At 51.1% G+C, this 19,779-nt stretch overlaps 1 protein-coding gene across 3 annotated transcripts in view; it reads right to left on the bottom strand.

Moving 5' to 3' along the window:
• Positions 1-5,093, bottom strand: part of LOC116954540 (phospholipase D1-like) — a 102,912-nt gene extending 97,819 nt beyond the window's left edge. For all 3 annotated transcript variants that reach the window (XM_032975122.2, XM_032975123.2, XM_032975124.2), the window contains exon 1: positions 4,797-5,093. The gene's annotated coding sequence lies outside the window, so the exon portion shown is untranslated. The remainder of the gene's footprint in view (positions 1-4,796) is intronic.
• Between the last annotated feature and the right edge of the window lie 14,686 nt (positions 5,094-19,779).

The following is a 19,779-nucleotide window of genomic DNA, read 5'->3' as shown; positions in this document are numbered from 1 at the left end:
ATTCAGTATTTGTGTGTAGTTTGCTCCCCACCACCACCAGCCGCCACCCCTCCTCGAGACCAGCGGCAAGTAATGAATGTGCTCCGTGTGGATGTATAAACGGAGGCTGCGACTTCAAAGACTCCCCCTGTTGCATAAATTTGACGCGATGTATCCGTGCGCGCGTGCGTGGAGCCTTTAACGCTCACCGCGAAAACCAACAATAAACCCACAATACACGAGCGGTGGTACTGTATATGTTCATGCTCGCCGCATTAATGGGCTTTGATTAGCTCCCAGCATTTGGAATTCGAGCGGCTAAGAGAACACCACACACACAGAAGTCTCATTCACAGCGTTTTTTTCCTCCCCCTCTCTTCTCACGGATACGAATGAACAAGGGACCTCCTCTGCGCGCGCTCTGAATGCGCCCTGAAACAAAACGAGCACGAGAGCGCAACAATCCCCATCGCAACTCGGCAGCTCGGCACGAGTTTGAGGCTCCGATTCGTCCTTTTAGACCAGTGGGGGTGCCGGGTGGGTGGAGGTCGCGACGCAGTTACGCGGCGTGGATCATTGCGCCGCGCGTTTTCTCCCCGGGCACTTAGGTCTCTCTTTGGCACGCGGCCAAACGCTCGTGGCCATCGCGGGCATTCACGAACCAAATTTATTACAAATTACGCCGGTATTTAAATATCTTCGTGGAATTTCCCCACCCTACCTCGCTCCCCCCTCCTTCCCCCTCCTCCCTCCTCCTCCTCCCCGTCCCCCCTCTCCTTGTGCACAATCCCCGTGTTGCCGCTACTTGCCCCTACTTGCACCCCCCCGCCCTGCACTGGAACAAATTTCCTCTCCACGTGACGAGCACCCTCCCTGTCTCCTCCGTCAAGACGTCCACCCACCTCTTCTCCCTGGCCCCATCCTTCCCTCTCCATCCCTAGGCACCCCCTTAATTCCCGTACCCACTGACCGCCCTCCCTATAGCCCCCCCCCATCCCTTTTCACAGCATCACTTTTAGTTACCCTCATTGTACCAGTCATAACTCTTGTAAAGGTCCTCAGATAAAAGCACAATTAAAATATAAGGTAAAATAATCGCGTGCGCACACCGCGAGGCTATTGCTCAGGAAACAACGCGTCAAAAAATAACCACATCGACCACTTCCCCCCGCCAGGTATGTGGAGGTCCCTCCATCCAGCAGTGGAGCGACACACACGCACACGCACACCGAGGTGCGTATTACCATCACGTGGCCTGGCCATCCGAACCTCGGGGCAACGCCACACCCGCCTCCCCGCGTGGGCGGCGGGGCTGGCCGTGTCGGACAATTATCGCCGACCACATTAAGTTTTCATCGCCGGGCCACTGGGAGCCCATCCCACCTCGTCCCCCTGTCCTCCCCGACCCAGCAGCGTAGTGGAGAGAGCGGGCGGGGGGTGCGAACGAGGGCGCGTGAATGAGGAGGCCCTGCGCAAGGGAGGAACTTGGCACTTCTCCTTCGCGCTCGCTCGGCTCGCTTTCTCTCTTCACGGGACGTGGTGGTGGCGGTGGTGGTGGCGGTGGTGGTGGGGGAGGAGGGTCACATGGGGCCTGCTGGCCTTGAAGATGCGGGCAGGGTTAGTGAATGTGGAGGCGTACAGCTACTCAGGGGGGGGGGGGGGGGAAGAGACACGGGGCGTGATGCGGTCAATGTTAAACAACGTGAAAAGAATGTTTAACCGCCCTAACCTTTACTGCAGGCTTGCAAGCCCTTCGGTTCCCTATCGTAAAATGTTTTATAATGTTAATAAATACACAGGGGTTTGATGAAACAAAGTCAGTTGTTACTTAACGTGCCCGTGCTTAATTTGTGTTTAGGATTATTTACCTTCTAGAAACATAAATCTGGCCGTGTCTCGCACCCCCAGAAAGGGCATCACGCACCCCTATGGGGTGTAACGTGCACACCAGGTTAATAAGACGAAGAAGAGTACCCACTGCCGTAGACGATGCGAGTTGCGACGCTCGGTCTGCACGAGTCTACCATGCTCCCCCCACCCACCCACTCACCAGGTACTCAATTAAGGCCGAGTTGACCTAGGGGAGGCTCAGTACCCGTTCATCTATTAATCACCGGTGATGAATAGCAATGGAATTGGAGCTACGCACTGGTTTTGTGCAGCGTGCTAACCGCTGCACCACCGCTCCCCCCCATCCAGCTCGCACGCAAGCAAGACACGAGGAGTTTCCTTCCACGAAATAAAAAAAACAAAATGAGAAACGCAACTTTGCTGTTACACATAAAATACTTCTCACGCGGCGTAAATATCTCGCAAATTACAGCCACCATTGCTCCCTGATCGAGCGAACTCGCACAGAGGCAGGAACCCCAAATATCACCCTCCCCGCCTCCCCCAAAATCCCAGTGGATTAATGCGTCGCATTGGCAAGTCCACGACAGCAGATTAGCCGTGACTGTAGCCACACGAACGAGAGCCGTGGACTTAGGGGTCACGTGGCTCCCGTTGGCAGTGGCGGTGCAAGGTAAGGAGGAGAGTGGGCATTCACAGACTCGGCAGAGCGCACCGAGTCCGACGATGCTCAAACAGAGGACTCTGGAATGATCTACAAAGAGCGCGTGAGTGATGGAAAAACATTTCTGTCGTTGATTAAGATCCAATGAGCATTACAAAAAATATACAATTTGCCGAATAAGCTAATAAATAGTTATCATCTATATCTCGTCTGCATCTCTCTCCTCTCATCCCACCCCACCTCTGCCTCTTGCCTACGTCTCTCTCAATTTACGACCTCTGTCGCATCTACATCGCGCGCTCTCTCCTATCATCTCACGGCTCCTGTCTCTTGTGCGAGTAAAAAAAAGAAACGAGCGAATTCCCGCGGCCCGAAGTTCTGTGGCTCCTGATTGAAAGGGTGGCCATCAAGTATCAGTTAAAATCGATAGGCTGATAAACAGCACAAGATAATGAATAAAGGCCCCAGTTAGAAATTGCACGAACCGCAGTCTATACCACAAAGCGATCTGCAAGAAGCACGGCACGCATACGCGCCACTGTACCAAAGACAAAGATCCCCCGTATAGCCTTCAACAGGTTGTTGGGGCAAGTGCTGTTAGCGAGCACCTATAAAGGCCGGCATGGCACATGAGGGGGTTGGGTGACCAGCACCACCCCCGGCCGCCTTTGTCTCCTTAGTGGCGATGTTTACACACCGCACTAAGTACACATCGCACCTAGTGGAGGTCCAGAACCGGTTAAGATAATCGTCACTGGTGTTGGCAGTGAGCGGTTTCGAATACGGGTAGCCGGGTTCGTAGCGTAGCGCGCTAACCGCTAGACAACCACTCCCCCACTACCAATGCGAGGCAAGGTGCGCTGTGAGGCCACGTGAAGTGTCGAAGGCTCGATGCTGGCAGCAGGTCACGGGGCAGACCCTGTAGGTGCCCTGGGTTGACTGAGATGACTGGCAGAGGCACACCAGCCGTGCCACGTGCCGCTGAAGAAACGACGATTCCGCTCAACTCGTGCAGAGTGAGACCCTCCGCTGTCGAACCCGAACTGACCGGTTTGGAAACATCTCCACCCCTCTCCACAACTGCTCCATAACTCGTTGGGACTTTCGGTAAAGTTACCTTACCGAAAGACCCACGAAAGCTTGAAGTCAAGATTTGCTCCATAACTCATTCTGGCGTTGAGGGGGTGGAGTATTTGATTACATAAAACACCCAGAGAGGTGCTCTGTACTTGTAACCACACAGCAAGTTTAGCAGTCGAGCCTCCAACGCATTCTCAAGATAGTGGAGCAACAATCATCGCATTGTCAGCGTGCGTACACTTTGGTGGGCCAATCCGGGAGCCGTCCCTCGACCGCACCCAGGCATCATCAATCAGGCCTCCGATTGTGTCTGCACCAGCTGGAAAGTCTCGAAGTGGTGAACGATGACTTTAGGTAGAGAGCATGGTGGTCACAAGGGAGGCCAAGTTGAACGGAGGAACTGGCTACGACCATATGCTTTGGTTCTTTCGGGAAAGTCACGTGGATATAAACAATAATAATAAAATTAATCAGCGGTGCAGCTTTACCCGGGCCCGCTCATCGTGAAGCGTTTTTCACGATTGTGAGCAAAGAGTTATAACCCCCGAAAGCATGACGAATAACCCACAGCCGTCGATGCCTAACGTTTACAAAGACAAAGATCCCCCGTATAGATGTTTATATTTTTTTAACAGACTGTTGGGGCAAGTGTTGCTAGCGAGTACCTATGCAGGGCCGGAAACTTCACACGAAGGGGATGGGTGGCCAGCACCGTGCCCGGCCGCCTTTGCTTCCCCGGCACCGATGTTGCGCACGCCGTACCAGGTACTCATTTGAGGCCGAGTCGACCTAGGTGAGGCCCGCGACCGGATTCAGATAACCGTGCCTGCTGTTGGCCGTGAGCAAGAATTGACTTCTGGAGGCCGGGCTTTGTTACGCCGCGTTGCGCTGACCGCTAAGCTTCCGCTCTCCCGCACGTTCACGCGCACACGCGCACACGCACGGGTTGCATCTGTTAGAATTCTTTCAATGTGAGTTATTAAAATGTGGGGTTTGCGTGTGTATCGCTTCCTGTTTAACAGTGGGAGCTCACAATGGGAGCTCAGAGGTGGGTGGAATGTGCGGGCAGCCAGTCTCGTTAAATTACCAGCGAGAGATTAATATTTTGCATCAACATTGATATATATTTTTTTGCTACTAAACACAAACTAAAAAAAACACCGCATCAGATTTCTCACGATGACGACGACGTTGTTGTTGTTGTTGTTTTTACGGCTCTTACCCGGTGTCGCTGCCGAGATGGTTGGCCACAGGCTCAGAGAAGAAGCGGAATGTGGAGGGAGGTGACCCAGAGGTGAAGTAGATGCGGGTGATGGGCACCAACTCTTCCCGATCAACTCGAACTTCTGTGTGGAGTCGTGTCCGATGAACCGGTTACAAACGCAGACAGCCACCACCACCAACGCCGCCTCCCTCCCCTGCTGCTCCGAGCCACACACAACACGCACAGCGAGATGGAAACAGCCAACCCAGTGTGTGTGGGGAGGGAGAGGGAGTGAGAGGCGGAGAGACGAGGGGGGATGGGGTGAAGGGAAGAGGCAGGGTACGCGTGAGCAGCGGTTGGGCGGAGTTTGGTTGGGAGAGAGGCCGAGATGGAGAGGGTTGGGTTTGAATAGGGCTGGATCTGGTTACAGAGACGAGGCAAAGAGAGTGGAGAGGTGTCGATCGGAGGCGTGCGTGCGGATGCAAGCGAGGAATCGCTACCGCGCCCGCAAAGTATGTTGAACTTCTTTCGCACCGTACGCAGCCAACCGTGCTAGTCGGAGGTGCGGGGCGAAGGACACCAACACCGAAGCACACACAAAGAGCAGTTCTAAATAAGCGAGTTTGTTAGTCTAGATGATGATTTAAAAGTGCATCATAGCTCCCAGAGGCGTCCTAACAGCGGAAGGAAGAGCGTTCCAGACGGCCGCAGAAGCGCGGCTGAAAGAGCCGCGCGATGCGGTGGTGGCGTCTTCGGTCGACGGCCCAGCCAGAGGCCGCGTGTTTAATCCTCAATGTGAATGCGTGCGAGGGCGTTTTTTTAAGTTAGATCGCGTATAAATATATAAGTGTGTCGTTAAACCCGCCACCACCCGCCACAGCCAATTAGTAAGGGGTGGTTTAACACGTAGGCTTTCGCGACCAATATTATTCATAATAAAGGTTTTTGGGTTAGATCGCGTTATTTATAAATGTGTCGTAACCCTCCACCACCCGACACGGCCAATCAGCAAAAAAAGTGTCACGTTGACAAAAGACAATTAGTTAATTACTTTAGCCCACCGGTGTGTTGAAGAGTGAATCCACAACATTTACAACATTTACAAACACACCGGTGGGCTAAAGTAGTGAACTAATTGTCTTTTGTCAACGTGACACTTTTTTTGCTGATTGGCCGTGTCGGGTGGTGGAGGGTTACGACACATTTATAAGTAACGCGATCTAACCCAAAAAACCTTTATTATGAATGGTAAGGGTTGTCGCGTAAACAGAAGGTGCCAATTCGTGGCTAGTACAGCACACCGGTGTGTTGGAGAGCAAAGCCACAACATTTACAATCTGAGTACGACGTTTCGCCAGCAATTACAACTAGCTTCATCAGGCGATAACCAGTTATAATTACTGGCTGTCGCAAGTAATTACTGGCGAAACGTCGTACTCAGATTGTAAATGTTGCGGCGTTTTCTCTCCAACACGCCGGTGTGCTGTACTAGTGACGAATTGGCACGTTCTGCTTACGTGACAACCCTTACTACATGGCTATGTCGGGTGGCGGCGGGTTTAACGACATATTTTTTTATGGATGCTATTGCTCGCGAAAGCCTCCTACCACGTGTTACACTGCGTGAGGGCGTTGCTCTCGTTGGTTGAAGGGGTGCCCGAGGAAACGTGGCGAGGAGTGCTCTCGCCAAGAGCAAAATCCGGCGAATTCAGCAGAATGTGGCGAACCCCGTTTGTGTGTGGCCGTTTGCTTAAATAAAAGAAGGGGGCGACACGCAACTCCGCACATTCACCCCTCCTTCACTTATCTGCCCCTGATTCAGACAACGACAAGTTTGTGTTTTTTTTTTACACATTCCATCAGCCACACGGGGGGGGGGGGTGGTGCACGTGTGTACGCGTGTGCGTGCACGTGTGTACGCGTGTGCGTGCACGTGTGTACGCGTGTGCGTGCACGTGTGTACGCGTGTGCGTGCACGTGTGTACGCGTGTGCGTGCACGTGTGTACGCGTGTGCGTGCACGTGTGTACGCGTGTGCGTGCACGTGTGTACGCGTGTGCGTGCACACACACGCTGTTTGGCAGATCGTGGGGGTTATTTGGCCGTACTTCACCACGCCGGTCAGTGTGGACGCATCGAAGTAGAGCGGGATAAGAAAGTGGCTTCCCATTTGTCTATTTCCAGGTCTCGGATGCGTGAACTGTCGATGGTTTGTTTTCTCAGGTGCTCCAATTTCCGCTCGCTCTCTCGCTACGCCCAGCTCTACTGTATACATATATATCATACATATATTAAAAAAAAAAGCCACGGAACTGGTTCTACATCTTAGTCGCAGAACCTTCCAGAACAAGTCAAGCGGGTTGCGGTGGTGGGGGGGGGGGGGTTTGTTAAGCGGAAACGAACCTAACCAGCGACGTTGAAGACTCGGTGATATTGTATGGCACGCGCGACATGCGACTCGAGGATTCATTCCGCCGCGGTGATCCGGCCGTGCGCGGGTTGTACCGGTACCGTCCTGTGACAACCCCTATGCACTACCCCAGCCCGCTCCTACCCCCCTACCTCCCAGTAACCCAAGGCCGTAATTATAATAGATATTGAGGGGGACACATCCCCCCAAACAATGCTCAAAATGCCCCCCCCCCCCACAATATATTGGTATAAAATAGATTCCTGTTTATATGATTGTGGTTACGGCTGTACTTTGTTAATCCCTAATCTCTGCCATTACATACAATGAAACAAGAAAAAGTAAAAAAAAAGTAAAAACAGAGCAATGTAATAAATACAATACACTCTTAGACATTATTGTAAAAAAATAAATAAAAAGTTCATCCCAAGTGTTAGTGAATTTTTTTAAATATTTTAGGCAAGAAATGGCAGGAAATGAGTTTTCAAATTTAGATTTTCTTTCTGAGGGGGGTGGGGGACCCCCATACTCCATGGAAGATTTGGTCCCGCCCAATGTTGGCTCCAAGACTACGGCCTTGCAGTAACCCCACCGGTACTGCACAGGGGTTGCACTGCACAGGGGTTGCGCTGCACAGGGGTTGCGCTGCACAGGGGTGGCGCTGCACAGGGGTGGCGCTGCACAGGGGTGGTGCTGCACAGGGGTGGCGCTGCACAGGGGTGGTGCTGCACAGGGGTGGCGCTGCACAGGGGTGGCGCTGCACAGGGGTGGCGCTGCACAAGGGGTTGCACTGCACAGGGGTTGCGCTGCACAGGGGCGGTGCTGCATAGGGAACGTGGGAACAGTCGTCGAGATGGAAACTAAAAGTTCAGGCGATGCGAGAGCTGAAAGGAGGCGTACGATGCCCTGACGCACCAGCATCAGGCAGCTGTGGAGGAAGGTGCTTGGTCTACTCTTCCGAACGTTTTCAGAAGACGTCTTGGAAGTGGCGAAGGGAAGCAGTCGACCACGCTCGACCGCACCAGGCCGTGGTGTAAAGGTTGACGTCACGACTTTGATTCGATCTCTGGGCGCGGCAGTTGAAACAATGCCGCAGGTTTCTTAAATACCGCCCCCTCCCCCGTTCCAACCACATGCAGACGTTGGCCCAACGTTCGCCCAAGGGTTCCAACCACATGCCGACGTTGGCCCAACGTCGGCATGTTCACTGGGAAGCGATTCCGCGGGTTTCAGAAAGCGTGGGAGCCACTGCTCTTAGAGCTCCATCTAGCGGACGCGTAAGCACAGCAATTGCAGGTCCGCGCCTTTGCCTGCGCGACCTGAGTTCGATTCCTACTCGGGGCCAACACATGTGACGATTTTATACCTGCACCGGTCCTGGACCTGCCACAGGTCGACTCAGCCTCAAATGAGTTATGCCCTTGGTGCGGTGTGTAAACATCGCCACTGTGGAGGTAAAGGCTCCCGTGCGTGACGCTGGCCACCCACCCCCGTTCGTGTGCCGTGCCACGGCCTTCGTCGGTTGCTCGCCAACAGCAGCAACCTTGTCCCCCCAACAGTCTGTGGAAGGCTATCAGGGGGGGGGGGGTCCTTGTATCCGTGTGTGTCGTGCGAAGCGAATCGACTCTGCGAGGTGGAGTGACGGGCGCGGTGCCGCCGCCACTACTGCTGCTGCTGATACTGCTGCTGCTACTGATACTGCTGCTGCTACTGATACTGCTGCTGCTACTGCTGCTGATACTGCTACTGCTGCTGATACTGCTACTGCTGCTGATACTGCTGCTACTGCTGCTGATACTGCTGCTACTGCTGCTGATACTGCTGCCGCTACTGCTGCTGCTGATACTGCTGATACTGCTGCTACTGCTGCTGATACTGCTGCTGATACTGCTGCTACTGCTGCTACCGCTGCTACTGCTGCTGCTACCGCTGATACTGCTGCCGCTACCGCTGATACTGCTGTTGCTACTACTGCTGATACTGCTGCTGCCGCTACCGCTGATACTGCTGCTGCTACTGCTGCCGCTACTGCTGATACTGCTGCTGCTACTGCTGCTGATACCGCTGCTATTGCTGCTGCCACGCGGCGTGCATGCGAATTCGCGTCCGCGTGGCTTGCGCGCAAGCTAAGCGACGGTGGCTGATGAACCCAGCAGCAAGCGCGAAATCTGCCTCGATACCAAGATCAGTTGTCCGTAGAGTCTGTCCGCCCCCCCCCGCCCGCCCCGGATAGCGTCCGAAGCAATACGTTAGAAGGTCGCGCTCATTACACACAAAGCGCTTGCCACAAATGAACCACAATACCTTTGCTGATCTCGTCCAGGAGCATAAACCGACATCAGTCAAACTCCGGGCATTCTCGTAACAGCGGATTTTGGCTAAGCCATCGAACAAAGACTTGGGTCACCGCATCATCGCGTCCTTTCAAACGTGCGCTTCCCGCAGCCGTCTGGCACGCTCTTCCATTCCGATATCAGGAAGCCACTGAGAGTTTATGCACTTTCAAACAGTGCCAGATGAAGCTAGTGCGGGGCCTCTAGCATGATGTTATAAAGGGGCCCTAATAAAAAAAAAACATAAATATGAAAACATAAATGTTTAACTTGCACAGTAAAGTAATTGTATTTTTTCATTTGCTATACAGCCAGATAATACGGCAAATCGTTAACCTCAAACACCCGGGAGTTCATAAAAGTTGAAGGCGGTATAGTACTATAGTAATAGAGCAAGTGCAGAATCACTGAGCCGGAATTGATAGCTTGAAAGCATTTAACGCGGGGCCCTTGAAAGTGCGGGGCCCGTAGCATTTGCTACTCTTCCTACTATGATAATCCCGCACTGCTTTTAAATTATCATCATCATCATCGAGATTGACAAACTCATTTCGTTCGTAACGATGTTTGTGGTCAGTTTGTTGTCCTTCCACGCCACTCCGATTGCCACGATTGACCACAAGTACGTGCCACGCCCGCCCGCCAATGCGGACATTCCGCAACAACCCTGAGGCTAAATTTCGATTTAAAGCTTTCGTGACTGCAAAGATTCATCTTCTTTGGTTCTTTCGGTAAAGTCACGTAGAATGGGAATAATGAAGCTCTGTCGTCCCGACAGGTTTGTTCCTTTCACCTGAAGAAGGCCACTTGTGTGGTGGCCGAAACGTCGTGAGATTTGTATTGTGTTATTTTATTTTAATATTTTATTATTTTATTCTCGTTCTACGTGACTTTACCGAAAGAACCAAAGAAGATGAACCCTGAGGCTGTTTTGGTAATGCACTTACAGTGTCTAGTTATTATACTGACCGCTACAGGTGGAGTGGGTTGGGGTGGGGGCTAAGGGGGGAGGGGGCAGTCTGGGAGTAATCGTCACGGGGAGGCCCATTGAGAACCCTCGCTAAGGCCACTCTGTGGCGGCTGAGCCAGGCCACAAGCGAACCGGCCAAGAGTCACGTGGGCCCCAAGTAGCTCTCAAAGCCCCCCTCGCACCTACCCCCCTCCCCCCGATTAAAAGTGTGACATGAAATATCAGTTTAAATTTAAAGACTGATAAACATCACGATGATTAATCTCTCTCTATATCTCTCTATCGCTTCTCTTTGGCTGCCTTGCCTACATCTCGCGGCATACACTAAACTTTTTTTTTAATTTCACAAGGTAAGTCCCCACTGAGCGACCTGGCTATCACAAATTACATCTCAGCTAAGTGGCAGCTTATCATCATCATCATGATCGTGGGCATTTATAGCAGCTGTCAAACACTCTAAACGCGCGATGTTGATTCTAAATGCGGAGGGGAAAAAAACTGAAAGACCCGGACGAAAAATCCACCGCTGTCTTTTTCCTACATCGCCCCCGTTTCTCTACATCTCTGTCCCGTTTGTGCATCTCCTAAATAATTTACCGAGATCTCTAGCATCGCTCTACATCTGTCTCATCTCATGGAATCTCTCTCTCGCCTCTCTCTCTCTCTCATCCCTGTCTCTTCTGTCATCTCACGAGGAGTTTATACATTGGACGGGGGAGGGAGCACAGTTTTAAATATTTATTTTCTGATGCGGGTCCGCCTCCATCGCCCACCGCTCCACCCCTCAAAGGCCGACAACACGCACCGACTGTGTCCACATTGACTAAAAATAATTCCTCCCTATGGCAGGGATGCCATGCGGTGCCAAGAGGCGAGACAATTTAATGGGAACTCGTCAAATTGGAGACACTAAAAGCAATGGGTGACTTCGCAACTGGTTCATTGGTATGCGCTGTCGCTGTTCTTTATTCGTGCCACGGTGTTCCGTGGCACGGGTGAGTCTCTTTATGACGTCATCACACGCACCAACACCCCCCCCTCGGGGGGGTCGCTACGTTTAGCCGCCGCCCCGAACCCCCTCCTCACCCCTCTTTGTATCCCCTTCTCCGTACTTTCTGGAACCTTTTCCGACTCGCCACCAATCCCTTTCGTCTCCTCGCAGGGCGTTCTCAAAAACCGACCCCTCATATTCTTAGCTCTTTCGGTAAAGTCACGTTGAAGGGAAACAATAAAATAATAAAAAATATATAAAACAATAAAAATTCTCACAACGTTTCGCTCATAACATGTGACTTTTTCCGAAAGAGCTGAGAATATGAATTACTGCAGTCACGAAAGCTTTAAATAAAAATTTAACCGACCCCCCATTTACATTATGGGGGTTCCCCCCCTCCCCTGACGTCCAATCAGATTGAAAACTTTATTTATTTTATTTTTTTGCCAGGTAAGGACCACAGTTTTGGGAGTAGGGGGGGGGGCGCTGTAGTTGCTGTGTGGGTTCCAACGGAGGAGACTTGCGGGGTTATTTTTCGAAATGTGGCAAAGTCGGACCCTGATAACAGCGCACCACGTGCCTACTCTTGCGACCGCGCATAGCATATTAAACTAAGGAGCCGTCCATAAATGACGTCACGCGATTTTGGACGATTTTTGACCCCCCCCCCTTTCATCATACGACGTCACAAAACGTCAGACCCCCCCTCAAATATGACGTCACAAAGCTCTGCCCCCCCCCCCCCCCAAATAAAACATGCTTCAAATCGCTTTAAACTATTGTCATTTTAGTGCGTATTTAATGTGACGCTGCACTCTGATGTTGTAGGAAAAACACTTTATTAAAAAGTCGATTTAATTAAGTAGAACGTGTTGTCTATATTTATTTAAAGTTGCGCATTTTGATGTGACGTCACATTTCTCAAACCCCCCCCCCCCCGTCGTAACAAATGTCTGACCCCCCCCTCCCTAGGTGCGTGACGTCATTTATGGACGGCCCCTAAAACTATTTTTTATTTTTCCAATTAAGGCCCACTCAGCGGCTTTCTAGCTCTCTTTCAGAAGCGACCCAGTGATCACAAACGATAGCCCAACGAAGTGGCTTACCACGTGGACATTAATAGAAGCAGCCAAATGCTTTAACGGCGTGGTGATCTCGATTCTCAATGTGGAGGACCCGGAGAAAAATCCACGCGACCACGGGGAGAGAGAGAGACACACACAAACCCAGTGTTATTGTTCACCCATACCAATGAACAGGTTTATATAATCTTGATTTGAAGCTTTCGTGACTGCAGGAATCCATACTCTTTGGTTCTTTCGGAAATGAGCATGTAACTGTAGGATAGGAGGAGAGCGGCTTCTCTCTCTTCCTATCTTACAGTCACATGCAAATTTCTCACATTAACATCACCAGCCCCGGCCACTTCTTTATGACCCTTGGGCTACACCCATTTCAAACCTTTTAAAGCAGTCTGCCTCAGCAGCAGGCCAATGCTTTCCCACCTGATGACGGACGCTTGGTGTTGCGCTCGAAACGTCGTGATTCATTTTATTTTATACCTACGTGACTTTACCGAAATAAACCAAAGAGTATGTTTATATAACACGGGGACCTCCTTTGGCAGTACCAAAATATGATTATGGGTTTTACCCCTTTGTTCTGGCAACAAAACAGCCGTGTTAAGATGTTAAAACACCAAACTGAAACCTTTTACAAGGAATCACGTATTCTTGGTTATTTCGGTAAAGTCACGTAGAAGGGAAATAATAAAACAATAAAAATATAAAACAATAAAATTCTCACGACGTTCGACTGCAACACAAGCAATCATCATCAGGTGTGAAAACCTTCTACGTGGTGACTTTACCGAAAGAACCAAGAATATGAATCGCTGCAGTCACGAAAGCTTTAAATCAAAATTTAAGGAATCTCGTCTTTTGGCGTCCTGTGGTCTAACACCGTTTGAGACGAAGAAAGCCGTCTCTGGTGTGGACCAATCAGTTCCAAGGACAATACTATATATTATCAGAGTAATATTTCTTGTTTGCATTATGACCACAACTATTGTGGTGAATGCAGACGTGATTCCTTGTTAAAGGTTTCAGTTTGGTGTTTTAACGTCTTAACACAGCTGTTTTGTTGCCAGAAAAAAGGGGAAAAACCCTATTCTCAGGTTTATATACATTATGCGGAGGAAACAATGCGGTGAGATGGCTTGGATGTGGCGTGGACAAAAGCATTCCCGGAACGGCATAGATTACCGGACTGTTCCGGCCGAAATGAACGGCTGGTTTTAGCCCATTGAGCCGTATTTGTTGAAATATGAACTAAACTTTTTTTATTTTACAGGAAAGACGCACTGAGCTATATGGCTCTTTTTCAGAAGAGACCTGGCCGTAAATGATAGCTAAACCAAGTGGCTTATAATCTGGAAATGTATATCAGCCAAATAGTTTAAACGCGTGATGTTGATTCTGAATGTGGAGGGAAAACCCGGAGGACCCGGAGACAAATCCACGCGGCCACGGAGAGAGAAACACGCAAACTTCAAATAAAACAGCAGGCGTCAAGGTCGGGATTGAACCCACGACCTCCTGTATACCTGCCGAGGTAGTTAACATCTCATAGCCACCGTGATGATGATGAGAGAGAGACACGCAAACTTCAACTATACAGCAGGCGTCAGGGTCGGGATTGAACCCACGACCTCCTGTATACTAGGCGAGGTAGTTAACATCTCCTAGCCACCGTGATGATGATGAGAAAGACACGCAGACTCCAAATGTACAGCAGCAGGCGTTAGGATCGGGATCGAACCCACGAACTCCTGTATACCAGGCGAGGTAGTTAACATCTCATAGCCACCGTGATGATGATGAGAGAGATAAACACACAAACTTCAACTATACAACAGGCGTCAGGGTCGGGATTGAACCCACGACCTCCTGTATACCAGGCGAGGTAGTTAACATCTCATAGCCACCGTCATGATGATGAGAGAGATAAACACGCAAACTTCAACTATACAACAGGCGTCAGGGTGGGGATTGAACCCACGACCTCCTGTATAACGGGCGAGGTAGTCACTGTGTCTTCAAGTCGTCGCTGTGTCTTCAAGACGTCACTGTGTCTTCAAGACGTCACTGTCTTCAAGACGTTGCTGTGTCTTCAAGACGTCACTGTGTCTTCAAGACGTCACTGTCTTCAAGTCGTCACTGTGTCTTCAAGACGTCACTGTGTCTTCAAGACGTCGCTGTGTCTTCAAGACGTCACTGTGTCTTCAAGACGTCACTGTCTTCAAGACGTTGCTGTGTCTTCAAGACGTCACTGTGTCTTCAAGACGTCACTGTCTTCAAGTCGTCGCTGTGTCTTCAAGACGTCACTATGTCTTCATGACGTCACTGTGTCTTCAAGTCGTCACTGTGTCTTCAAGTCGTCATTGTGTCTTCAAGTCGTCACTGTGTCTTCAAGACGTCGCTGTGTCTTCAAGTGGTCACTGTGTCTTCAAGTCGTCACTGTCTTCAAGACGTCACTGTGTCTTCAAGACGTCACTGTGTCTTCAAGACGTCGCTGTGTATTCAAGACGTCGTTGTGTCTTCAAGACGTCACTGTGTCTTCAAGTCGTCGCTGTGTCTTCAAGATGTCACTGTGTCTTCAAGTCTTCAAGTCCTCGCTGTGTCTTCAAGACATCACTGTGTCTTCAAGACGTCACTGCGTCTTCAAGTCGTCGCTGTGTCTTCAAGTCTTTAAGTCGTCGCTGTGTCTTCATGACGTCACTGTGTCTTCAAGACGTCACTGTGTCTTCAAGACGTCACTGTGTCTCCAAGTCTTCAAGACGTCACTGTGTCTCCAAGACGTCACTGCGCCTTCAAGTCGTCGCTGTGTCTTCAAGTCTTCAAGACGTCGCTGTGTCTTCAAGACGTCACTGTGTCTCCAAGTCTTCAAGACGTCACTGTGTCTTCAAGACGTCACTGTGTCTTCAAGACCTCGCTGTGTCTTCAAGACGTGGCCGTGAAGCATCTTCAATAAAGAAACCCTCATCCGTCAGTGTGTCTGACTGATGAGGGTTTATTTACACTGCAGGAGGAATCCGATGAGCTACAAAGCTCTTTTGTTCCACAGATGTCCCGTCGAGGCACGGGGTAAGAGCGTGACGACAACACACCGACCCACAAACAGCAGCTCGTTGTAATTACTGGCGAAACGTCGTACCTCAGATTGTAAATGTTGTGGCTCGGCTCTCCAACACACAACCGGTTAGTGCTGTACTAGTGACGAATTGGCATTTTCTGTTTACGTGACAAACCTTACTAATGGCTGTGTCGGGTGGTGGCGGGTTTAGCGACACACACTTTTACGCTCTCTACCCCACAAAACCTCTACCGTGGATATTGGTTGCGATCGCCTACTACGTGGTAAGCCGAGCACTGGACGTCGGCAGCTATTGTGTGTCCAGCGGTGGACACACAGCAGCTGATGATGGTGATGCTGACACATTGTCTACTACTGTCGGTGTCTCTGCCTAGCTGTGCGGATGAGATCACCCCGGAACGGTCCGTGCGATTAGGGGTAAGCCTTGTGACATTGTGACAACAGATTCGACCTCCCCCCCCCCTCTCTCCAATCCGGCGAGTCGGGCTTAAGCGGGAGATGAAATTGTAGTTGACGTCAGCGCTTTGGGGAGGGGGGCGGGAGAGGCGGGGGTGGGGGGCACGTCGCTGTGAAGGAATTGAAACACATCCACGTGCAAACCACGTGGCACGGGCAGGCCAAACATCACACGTCTCGTAATAAAGGTTTGTGGGTTAGATCGCGTTATTTATAAATGTGTCGTAACCCTCCACCACCCGACACGGCCAAACAGTAACAAAATGTGTCACGTTGACAAAAGACAAATAGTTCACTACTTTAGCCCCCCTGGCGTGTTGAAGAGTGAATCCACAACATTTAAAAATGTTTTTGTCTGTCACGTGTCTGTCTGTCGGAGGCGAGATGTAAGAAAATCATAATGAGCAGCAGTTGCTTTTGGGAGATTCGCGACGGGAGGAAATTGGAGCACCCGCAGGGAAACCCATGCAGAACAGGGGAAGATCTTACAAACTCCACTCACTCACAATCACCCACACACTCTCACTCAAACACTCACACTCACTCACTGCAGAACAGGGGGCGAACATACAACCTCCACTCACTCACTGCAGAACAGGGGGCAGAACATACAAACTCCACTCACTCACACTCACCCACACACTCTCACTCAAACACTCACACTCACTCACTGTAGAACAGGGGGCGAACATACAACCTCCACTCACTCACTGCAGAACAGGGGGCAGAACATACCAACTCCACTCACACTCACCCACACACTCTCACTCAAACACTCACACTCACTCACTGCAGAACAGGGGGCGAACATACAACCTCCACTCACTCACTGCAAAACAGGGGCCAGAACATACAAACTCTACTCACTCACACTCACCCACACACTCTCACTCAAACACTCACACTCACTCACTGCAGAACAGGGGGCGAACATACAACATCCACTCACTCACTGCAGAACAGGGGGCAGAACATACAAACTCCACTCACTCCACGCAGAAAGGCGTCCGAGTCGGGAGTCGAACTCCTGTTGTGAGTCACGAGCTGTTACCACCTGCGCCACCACCAACCCTGCCAGTTTGTAGCGCCCTGCGCTAACCGCTGCACCACCGCTCCACCCATACAGTAATGAAGTCTCTCTCTCTCTACGTAATTATTTTCGCTCGCCGTCTTCACGTTGAAACATTTAACCGCTGAGCGGGCTTCCGCTCATTTTCTCTCCGGGGGGAATGTAAAATATCGTTAAAGTCAAACCGGGCCTGGAATTTGCTCGCTTAAACAAATAAAATTGGTCTAAAAAAAACACCCACGGGTTAGATGGAAAGTAAATAATATTTTTTTTTATTTTTTAGTGGCAGAGAAGATTTCACGAGCTCTGGTTATACATACACTTTTATGATGCGTACATTATACGCAGGCTGTAGGGGGCAAGTGCTGTTAGCGAGCGCCTATTAGGGGTGGATGGGGTGGCCAGCACCACACCCGGCCGCCTTTGTCTCCCTCCCTCCCCCAGTGATGATGTTTTGCGCACAGTGCACTAGGTACCCATTTAAGGCCGAGTTGACCTAAGGGAGGCCCAGGACCCGTTTAAATATTGATCACTCTATACTGGTGTGTAGTAAGGTGACCACTACGGAACTATGCTGCAGCGCCTCAGTACATAACGAAGACAAAGAGCCCCGAATAGCCTTCAATTGCCTGCTGGGACAAGTGCAGTTAGCGAGCAGTACTTCTGAAGGCCAGAACGGAACACGAGGGGGTGGGTGGCCAGCACCACGCCCGGCCACCTTTGTCTCCCCAGTGGCGATGTTTACACACTGCACCAGGTACACATGTTGAGGCTGAGTCGACCTAGGGGAGGCCCATGAGCGATTCAGATAATCTTCACTGGTGTTGGTCGTGAGCGGGAATCGAACTCGGATTGCCAGGTTCGTAGCGCTACCCCCACGGTCGTCACACGTATGCAATCACCATCATCATCATCTGCCATGATCAATCCACTGCTAGATTACGGCCCCCCTCAAGCCACCGCAGCCACTCGCGGTCCTGCGATGACGTAACGACCCAACCGGCTCCTTTCACGCGATCCGATTCCATCGCTCCATCTCCGTGGCTGACACAAATCCCCCGCACACGGAGAATGGCGCACCGCGTATTTTTTTACATTTTAATTAAAAGCCACCCAAATATACAGAAAGTAACATGTTATTTGGTGATTTTATTTACACAATGAACAACAACAACAACTACCCAACGGTTGAATGTGATCAGCGCTGGCGCCGTGGGGAGTCCACGGTGCAGGGCCCTGCACTCCTCCCCCACAATGCCTTTGCCTCCCCCCAACCAAAATCTACTGCACCCCCCCCCAATATCCCCTTTGCCCCCCCCAACCAAAATCTCCTGCCCCCCCCCACACAATTCCAGAGCTGCAGCAAGGCCTGGCTGTGATCGTCGTTGAGAGTTTCGCAATGATCTGTGGTGATTATCGGAGTCTCGCACAATCAAAAAGGCTTCTTCGTATTTGTGTTTAGCGTTGCATATCCCTCCCCCCCTCGCCGCACCTCCGATTAGCACGGCTGGGCCACGTACGGTGGTGGGAAAGAAGTTCCAACGTGGCCACACGCGTGCGTTGTTCACGATGGTAATCGCGTTACACGAGAACGGGCCGTGATGGTTAACCGAGACATTTGTTTTGTTTTAGGAGGCAATGCGACTACACATAACGACGCCCTCTACTTACCCCCCTCTCCCTCGCAGGAAAACCCCAAATGAGTCTCAGGACTCCTCATCGGGAGGATCCTGCAAACATTGTCAAATGGCATCCCACGTTTGCGGGTGGCAGGAATTGGTTTGTGTTGCTGCGTTGAACTTCTTTACAGATTTCGTAATCCCGACTGAGTGGCGTCAGAATGTAAAAAAAATCAGTCCCGAGCAAGCTGTACGTGTGATTTACATGTCTGTACAGGAATCCATCTAAAATTACACCCTCGTACATTAAAGTGATGCTCGCGTGTGGGTGCGTACCGCACTGGGCAAAGATCCCCCGTCAAGCCTCATCCAGACTATGGTGAGCACGTGCTGTTGGCGAGCATGTGCTGTTGGCGAGCACGTGCTGTTGGCGAGCACGTGCTGGTGGCGAGCACGTGCTGTTGGCGAGCACGTGCTGTTGGCGAGCACGTGCTGTTGGCGAGCACGTGCTGTTGGCGAGCACGTGCTGGTGGCGATCACGTGCTGTTGGCGAGCACGTGCTGTTGGCGATCACGTGCTGTTGGCGAGCACGTGCTGTTGGCGAGCACGTGCTGTTGGCGAGCACGTGCTGTTGGCGAGCACGTGCTGGTGGCGAGCACGTGCTGTTAGCGAGCACGTGCTGTTAGCGAGCACGTGCTGGTAGCGAGCACGTGCTGGTAGTGTGCACGTGCTCTTAAGCGAGCAGCAACCCTTAGAGGCCGACACGGCACACGAGGCGATGGGGTAGCCAGCACCACGCTTTGGCTCCACTTGTTTTGAGCCGCACCATAGGGGAAAGCGATATCGGAGCGTTGAGCGCAGTTGTGGTTCTTAAACCTCTACGGCAGCCTTGCACCGCTTTTGGCTTCTCAGTCGTAACAAAACAAATCATGTACACTGTTAAATAAATACGTAGGTCATATGAAACAGCGCGAGTTGGACTTACGTGCCCGTGTT

The sequence above is a fragment of the Petromyzon marinus genome, chromosome 55 (genome assembly GCF_048934315.1).
Source record: "Petromyzon marinus isolate PM22_M1 ecotype Great Lakes invasive population chromosome 55, UKy_Petmar_22M1.pri1.0, whole genome shotgun sequence".
Lineage (NCBI taxonomy): Eukaryota > Metazoa > Chordata > Hyperoartia > Petromyzontiformes > Petromyzontidae > Petromyzon > Petromyzon marinus.
This window is presented reverse-complemented; position numbering and strand designations above follow the sequence as displayed.